The sequence below is a fragment of the Astatotilapia calliptera genome, chromosome 19, assembly GCF_900246225.1.
Source record: "Astatotilapia calliptera chromosome 19, fAstCal1.2, whole genome shotgun sequence".
Taxonomy (NCBI): domain Eukaryota; kingdom Metazoa; phylum Chordata; class Actinopteri; order Cichliformes; family Cichlidae; genus Astatotilapia; species Astatotilapia calliptera.
In genome coordinates this window covers 28,952,935-28,962,401 of record NC_039320.1, presented here as the reverse complement: position 1 = coordinate 28,962,401, position 9,467 = coordinate 28,952,935, and positions in this window count along the sequence as shown.

The window sequence follows — 9,467 nt, the reverse complement described above, 5'->3', positions numbered from 1 at the left end:
GGATCCAAAATGCAGGACTCAGACACAGAAGTTCAACTTAAAGTGCAGCTTTATTGCTGTAAAACCTCTTACTAACTAAACTCACCAAAAGACAAACAAAACGCTGGTGGACTAAAACACTGAAGCAGAAATACTGAACTGAAACTAGAGCTGGAAACAAAAACACTGGTAACACGGAGGCAAAACACGCACAGCTTGTTGAGGGTACGACGCAACACTGACTCAGAGAAACACAGGGACTAAATACACTGGGAAGTAACGAGGAGAATGAGACACAGAAGGAGAGCACAGCTGGGGGAAATTAGAACTGACGAGACAAGCAAAGCAAGACACATTCACATAAGACACGGACCTACAAAGTAAAACAGGAAGGATCACACAGAGACGCGAACTTGACACAGTGGAGACAGCAACTAAGAAACACAGAGACATAAACCACAAGGCAGAGGACTCTAAGAACCGAGAGACACAGAGGGGAACTCAAACATGCAGACTTACACAGAACAGAGGGGACACAGAGAAACATGAAGGGCAAGGGATCGAAACTAGAAACCATAGAAACTCACATCAAGTACAATAATACAAAAATCACAAAGAACTAAAACGCTGGGTCAGGAGACCCAGGACCCTGACAATAACATCTTGGTTTAAATCAACTTTGACAAGTTTTGTTAAGTAATCTGTAAAAGTGCAAAACATAAACAAACGTGGGATAGTAAACGTTTGCAAACCATAGAATAAAGATAAGATATGGCTAAATCAAAACAAGAATGGTAACTAAGAATAACAAAACTAAACTCTCAGTGTTCTCACCCACTTTGTCACAAAGACATTGATTTCAAATTAGTCTTTGTGATAGTTTTTAAATTCCTGTTGATAAAACAAAACTTCTGACTAAGGCATTAAATACATAATAAGAGTTGTGGTAAAAATGCATTCTAAACTATACATCACCAAGCAGTAAGACAAACATCTCAAGTATTTGGGGAGCTACGGTTGTCCCAATATTCCAAATTTCCTCTGTCTCTATATTTGTTTCATGCTCCTATTCCCAGGATGCATTCAAATCCATCAACCTATAGGTAAGAAAGCCCCTCTCTTGTCTTTTAGTCTGGCACTTCATGTGGAGATGCAAAGACTGTGAGAGGCTGATTTCCAGAAGATCTGAATTGCTCAGGCACTACAAACTAAATCACAGGCATTACCGACGGGGCCATTTATATCCATGTACTTAGGTTGTGTATTTAGATTCAAGACCTGGCTCTTACTGAGCCCTTTATCAAGAAGTACAAAAAATAGTTACCAGATTCACATGCCCCATTTTTGATTATAATCAACTTTCCACTGAGCGATAATTTTTTTCAGCACATATTTGAAAAATAAGGAAAGTCCCACATGTGTGTTCAAGGACTGTGCCTATAAATCAATATTTACGAGAACTTCAAAAGTCATAAATACAGAAAACATTGCAATGCATTTATGCCTGGGATTACTGAAAAAATCTGACTGAGTGGAAACGGTGAATTACAAATATGACAATGGAGAGACAATGAAAGGGTCATTGTGGACAAAATGGCTCGTACATTCGCGTACAGGCATCAGGAGGTGTTGAATGAAGAACCTGGCACAGAGGATTTCAAGGACAGATGGGCTGCACTGTTTGAACAGAAAGAGGAAGTAATGCAGATTTAATTTTTATTTACTAATTTCTTTGCAAATAGTAAATGTATTTTAAATTTGTTTTTCAAGTTAATGCAGAGTTGGCTCTTCCCCTTGAGCACACTCTCATGGCCCAGTTAGGCAGGCACTCAAGTCAACTGATCAAAGTCATCCAGGCCAAAGGAGGAGCAACACGTTCAAAAATGGCTGGCATCATGAAATATGATGAGGTATGCATATTATCAGTGGGTGCACTTATTGAAATAATGGCCATTAACTTCTTTCCTTTTAAACAAAGAAATGAAGATAACTAGTTACTTTCAGATGACCTTTTCTTTTAATTGCCAATACGTTTTTGATACACTTTTGTGTAAAGCTGGCATCATTCAAAGAAAAGCACGTTTGCCTGTCTCTTGCATTTCCACTGCATTATTGTGACTCATTTATAAATTCAATAAAATACACTTTTACAGCCAACTTGCAAGATGAACAGATGTAATGTCGCCAGATTTAATTTTCCTTCTGTTACACCTACATTTTTAACTTTTAAATGTTAGACTAATAGCAATAGCTATGCTGTAAGATGTCTTTAATGACAAATGATCACTAGATCTGGTAGATTGTGCTAAGACAAAGCCTTAACTTCAGAAATTCTTAACTTCAGTCTAGTTAGGCAAATTGAGCCTTGAAGGATAAACATGGCAGAGGAGGAAATGATGTAATTTGGAAGTGAAGTATTCAGACCCAGTGGACATGTGCACTGCCTATTATGGCATCCGATTGTCTTCTGCCAGAATACATTACTTTTACTTCATGAATCTCTCCAGAGATTTTGAATATTAGTAAAAACTTTTCCCCAGGTTGAAGAAATTGACATTCAGAGGGTGTCATCACCTGGTGTCATCAAGATGCAGAAGACCTTATTAAGGAATACTGCAAGTTTTTAAAACTTTCTTTCTGGCCTGCCTGTATACAATGTGAACATCTGTTTAAATGCAGGGAACACGTTCAGTGTCTAAATTGTAAATTTAATATAGCTGTATCCTGTTTAAATCCAAACCTCATTTGAGATGGTGTGCTTTGCTAATCAGCAGACTTCATTATCAGCTTAATCTGCTGTTCACCAATAGGTCAAACAATCAATAAAAATTGAGAATGCATGTTTTAGAGGAATCATGCTAATTGGATGCTAATATCTGACAAGCAGTTCTTCTGCATTAATGTAAAATCTAAGGATTCATTCTGTCGTCTGTGGCAAAACATATAAAGCTATATATAACTGTTACCATGACAAAACCATTAGGAAACACCCTTTGGGCTACTCAGTTATTTGTAGTGCAATTTTGAACTTTATCAAGGAAATTTCAAATGTCTTAAAACACGTTTCAGAAGCTCACATTCACAAGCTTTGCATCTTGAAGTAGATTCTAGCATTTACATGTTTTTTGTTTTCCAAATTCTGCAGTCAAAGATTAGTTACTGTCTTAAAGGTTGAACACATTGTTGGAGTGGAGATGATGCTCAGATGGAACTCAAACAATCCACCATGGCATTGCTTATTATTCATGAGGGGTGAATGATGAGGGAGGGTGAAGAGCCTCCCGAAGACACTGACAGAGTCACTGAGGGAGTGGAGCTGTTGCATGACCTGACTGCAGTTGCCTCAGCATGTGTCCTGCTGGGTGTGATACATGCTCTTAACCTGGCTTATCCAAATCCTCTGCACTTCACATTTAAAGTCTTCCAAAAAGTTTTCATGCAACTTGAGCAGCACAACGTGTCTCCCAAAGTTCAGCGTTTGTTTGGAAGACTTCAGTGTCTGTATTGTGAGCGCTGGTGTACTGTGCCAAAGGACAGATTTGTTTTTGATTGAACAGAAGAGCTCAATGTCTCGGAAGCTTAACAAGGATTTGAACTGGACTTTCTGATCTTCTTTGACATTGTGCGCCATATGCACAAAGTAAAATGTACAACAAATTTTTGGCCGGTTACAGAGATTTCATTGGATGATGGCAAGTTTCATGCATCTGCTCAACATATGTTTGCCGCCTCACAATTTGTGATCAACACAAACACAGTGATGTTACACGATTCAGCTGAAAAAATAATTATTGGTAGGAGTCAATCATGCAAATTGGCCAATAGAAGCCAAAGTTACTGCTCAGCAGAATTCAAAGAGGACATGAAACACTACACATATAAAGGTTAATTTACATCATGGATCCCTGCAATCAAACACTGACAGAGATGTAACTGCCTGTGAAGCTGGACTTAAGGATGTGCTTAGAGTTAGTGTTAAAAACATGTTTAGTGCCATATTCTGTCATTGCAGAACATGATGTCACCTAATTGGCTGGTTGCAGCTAATAGTATATGTGAGCTAACTAGTGAGAGAATTGACAACTCAGAGGAAAATAAGGACAGTAGAACTAAAAGGAGTTTCAGAGGATCACATTTGTGCTGCCACTGGCTGCAACAATGACTTTTATTTATACTCTCCACTTTCACTGTCTGTCTGTTTAGCAGTAAGAAGCTGTTGATGACTCACCCATTTAACTAATTATTTTCTAAGTTCTAATTAGACGACCATCTAGAAACTTTTTTGGGACTAGAGTTACACTACGGATAGTTTTTTTTTCTGTTGTTGAATTTGCTCAATCCAGTTGAATGATTTCATTCATTCATTTTTGTGACTCAGAATTTCATGTTACAAATTATTCTGCAACCTTTATTTTACAGCATTGTGCAGTATATAACTATATATGATTCAGAAATCATCTCTAGTTATCTTTTGCAGTTTAAAGTGTTTTATTGTGCACTTAAATATGTACTTAAATAGCAACGTTGGACTTTTTTTTATGTTTTTTTTCCATCTCAACTTACAGATCCTGAATCATTTTGATGGTAAAAAAAGAACAGTACATTTCTGTCCCTAATTTCAATACTCAGAAACAAAAGAAGCCACAAAGTGGGTTGACAGACACACACACAAAGAAAAAACTTGAAAAGTAATTGTTATAGGAAACTAAAATTTCACAACACTGATTATATAGGTTGAAACTTTTCATGCAAATTGGAGATGGTCGAGTAGGAAATGTTCTAAATTGGTTGATTTGAGATGGTCCATGAGACTTGTACCTGTACATCCGTTGGTTTCCTTCCAACCTGCACCACTGGTAAGACATCAGATGCTCGAGCTGGGTTCAGGCTTTATTAAGATGTTACAGTGTTGGCATGCAGTGAGGACAGAAGCCCCTAGATGGGAGAGCTTGCATGAAAAATGGAGATCCAGCTCTGTCACCAAGTCACAGGATGTGGCTTATCAACCCATATTTAAATGTCTTCTGTTGGTGGATTGGATGCATGTATTCTTGTGGTCTTTTCATTTGTCTGAACTAAACATCCTGTGTTGGCAAACCGCAACTCATGCTAACATGATGGCAGAAGAGCACCTGTGCTAACGGTTGACTGCTGGCTTTGTTTATACAATGTTTTTCAGTGACAGATACAGCGGCTTCATTTGAGCTAGAGTGTATTATATACTGCTGTGTCACAAATAACACATAAAAGTAATTGATAGCGTATTTTAATAGAGCATTTTTTTTTTAGAATAAATGATTCCTTTGCAGCAGAACTAATACGAGAACTATCTCAATCTCTCAGGAGTTCACTGCATACACTCACATTATTTATTGTACTGAAGTTAGAGTGAACTGTGCTCAAAATCATCATAGTTTCTATATCTGTACATGAAATATCTTTTTAAGGGTAGGGTTATAAGCAATAACAGCTCCTTTGGTATCTGAATGAATACACAGCATGAACACAGTCTGTAAGTGATCGTCTTTGTTTTGTGTTACATTTGTATTATTTACATTAAATATTTGGCAAGCCATTATATTTTAGCTCACGATGAGTAAAACAGAACAACGCAACTCAAATAAGGCATGCTCTGGTGAACACAAGTTTCAAAATTGCTGTGTGTGTGTGTGTGTGTGTGTGTGAGAGAGAGAGAGAAAGTGTGTGGTGGGGGGGGTTAACCTTTTCCTTATGTCTAGTCATACTGATGACTCAGTGAAGACCAAATCTTTCCAGATTTTTCCTGTATCCATTACAGACACCTTTCCAGATGTGTTCATCGGATGCAAAGGGGACGTTTTACATAAGAATTTGTGTTATTTGTGCTACCACTTAAAGAGTGCATTCATGGAACAAGTGGAAATATGGATTAAAGCATCAGAGGAGTGTTCTGAAAACGCTAGATGGTGTAATGCAGGCATCAGCCTCCCAACAGCATATCTGTGTTGTTTGCTGCAATAAGAGCATTAAGTGTGGGTCAGCTGCTTCCTCAGGGTGCCTCAGAGTTCAAATGCCACATTGAGAGCAAACAAGACCTTCAACAACAGGATGTTAAATGAAAGGTTTTACCACAAAGCCAAACAGCTGCTTAAAGAGCATTTGGAAATGACTACAAATTGCCCTGTCCTACATGAACAAAGTCTTGAGCTGGACACCGATCAAGCCAGAGGACGCAGAAGCTTTAAATGCATTTTCACTCTTTCTGACAACTTGCCTGTAACACCATGGTTGAAGTGAGCTACAGGGAAAACTCTGTTAATGTTGCAAACTTGAAAGCCTTTGTAGCAAAGCTTCCATCCAAGCTATGTGACAAATAGAGAACTGCTGTGTGAGGTACACAGGAGCAAAGTGACAGAAGCAAGTTTAAGGGTGGAGTTTAATAATAAACAACCCGAAATTGCTCTTCATCCAGCCGTTGGTGGCGTAACCTTTTTTGCGCTGTGGACCGGTTTATGTCCGACAATATTTTCACGGACCAGCCTTTAAGGTGTCGCGACCCTACTTTTGGATGTTTGCAGATGGAGATGGAGTATCGGCCTCAAGTCCAGGAATGTGACTAATGGGCCACAGCAAAAAGATGCCTTTCTTGTTCTCGTGGCTTTATTTTGAACCCTATTAAAATAACAAAAACAAAGTCAGAAAACAAGAAAAACAAACATAAGAAAAACAAAATAATTACAATAAATAACATGTTCAAAAAGGAGTAGGAAGAAGCATAAGCTTAATCATTCCCACCTCCTTTCCACCCTTTACTAAATAATCCTAATTATTTCTTTCTGTTTTTGCCCTATCATAAATCCTCCCTTACAGTTTGTTGTATTTGGTTTTATTAGACCAGTTACACACCAAGAGACATACACATTTGCAAATATGTATACATCTACACACATATTCACACACGTACACATGTGCACACACATAAATGTATATAAACATACACATACAGTCTGCAAATAGTGGTGCCAACCATAGTGCCTCCTCTCCTCTCTACACTTTGCAAAAACCATATTTTTAAAAGCTTATCACACAGAGTTGGGACATAGTTTCAGTTCCTCACACTGTCTGTTTCACAGCTTCTCTCCACACACACAGATTTTTAGTATCATTCGGATGTTTTAAATTCAATTGCAACCCACATCTCTTTTAGAAAACAGTTTTACAACATTACCAGGATGGAGTTGTGTATGCTTTAAACATAATTTGTGTGACATGAACCAGACTGCTGAATTGTAGATTTTTTTTATTTTATTTTAAGGTTATTGTATATACTTTATATATTATTAAAAATGTTATCAATTAAGGTGGCACAGTGAGGTGTAGCTCTGCTCGGCCTTGTAATTTTAGGATATAAACCCAAAGTGAATTAAGAAATACACTGCTCATTTTTTGCTTGTTGAGATTCAGCAGGCCGATATTAAAATCATCACAGACAAAAAAACCTTTTTCAATTGTTTTCTTTTGTAAAGTCCTTAAATACTTGAATGCTAGGGTCTGGTTTGTACATATACAGCTGACTGTTATATTTCTCATTTTTTCCTTGCAAAGTTCAATTATTTATACATTCTAGTAAGTTATCAGTCACAGTTAATAACTGTAATAATTAATAAGTTTTATCCACATTCACAGCTATCCTTCCTCCATTTTTGTTCCTTCTATTTAAAACCTTCATACCCATCCAAAGTCCATTTCCTTTTCTCCATGTTTCAGAAATCACAACAATTTTGAAAAGTTTTATGAACTGATTCCTTGATGTTATCGACATTAGAGTACAGACTATTAAAAAGAATACTGATCATTTTTTATCCATGTGTGGTTAAACTGTTCATCACTGCAGTAGCAACAGTTGTCGCTGATGTTGGAGCAGAAATGATTCCCCAGGTCTGTGTCGATTTCCCAGTGCTGACCATAATGGTCTGTGTATTGAAATGTTCATAGGTCCAGTTTATCATACACTGAATTATATTGTTGCCAGATGCAGTTGAAGTTCTTTCACCCTGTACCATGTGGTGCGCTGTGTGTCATCTCACATACATATTCATAGGTCCAGTGTATGATGAACATCAGCACCTGTTCAGTTCCTCCATGCTCCTGATGAACAACACTTGAACGAATACTTTACAGTTTGTGTCCATGTTTGGATTTTTTCTCTGTTTTTTCAGTAACGTGGTTTCCTGGTGAAATTTGTTTTGTTTTGTCAGAAGTTCATTAATGACATTGGATTCCTTGTGTTTCTTCCTTTGTTTTATCAGTTTCACAAATTTTGTTTTTCTGGCTGTTTTGTCTTTTTTTCGGGGCAGTTGTGGTCAACTTCAACACCTCTGGTCTACAGAAAGGTGGAGCTAACATCCTCCTCGCCACGCTCCTCCCTGCTGTCATGGCTCCGTCTCCTAGTGTGCATCAAGAACTGTTTATCATCATAAATTTTCTACCTTATTTGGTTATTTACACACAGGCGCATTACGCACCAGTGTGGCTGTCCACTATTTATTGGTGTTTCCAAAAATGACTTCTGATAAGCAAGACTAATTTCTGATGTTCAGTACCTAAAAAACTTTCACAGATGGTGCCAAATTGGAAAATGCTTAGCTGTGTCGCTGATAAAATCTCTGTAACTTTGCTCTGCTTCAATTCACCATCATCAATCTTTCTACAGATATTCTCCATATCTTAATTCATGGTTTTCGTCAGTTTTCAGTCTATTTTAGCATATTTTCAAAGAGATTATATGCTATTAAGAAAAGACACCAGGAAAAAAATCCTTCATGTTTTGCTGTGTTCCATCCTACACCCACGATTAAGTGCCACCTCTGTTAGCTTTTGTTTTATACCAGTATGGTTTATACTAGAGATGGCACGATACCACTTTTTTATGTCCGATACCGATACCGATATCATAAATTTGGATATCTGCCGATACCGATATGAATCTGATATAGTGTTTTTTAATCAACAAAACTGTTTTTTAAATATCTTGCTGCATTTTGTATAAGTTCATACTCAAGTTTAAAACAACAACTACACTAAAGCTATTCTGTTATACCTGTATGCAAAAAAAAATATTTCATAGTTCAGCAACACTGATCAATCTAATAAACTTAAACCTACACCATCCTCACTATTCTGGTATTTTAAAGAGTACTTAGCATAAATATTAAGCAACCTAACTAATAGGGTTCCAACTCCCAGCAACAACAAAAATAAATAAATAAAAAATAGGGAACCACCCCTCACGCTCCACCTCATGATGCTTAATCGACGTAATCAACCTTAATTTGATGCAGTGTGAAAAAAAATGCATAGAAATCAATTATTTTTCAAGAAATATTAAATAGATTCAACATCTTTCTTCAACAAAATTGCAGACTGCACAGATGGTACCTTCCCAAAGGAAAATGTACTATAGCTTACTAGGGTATATATTAGACTTAATAGTCACTATATACAGTAAT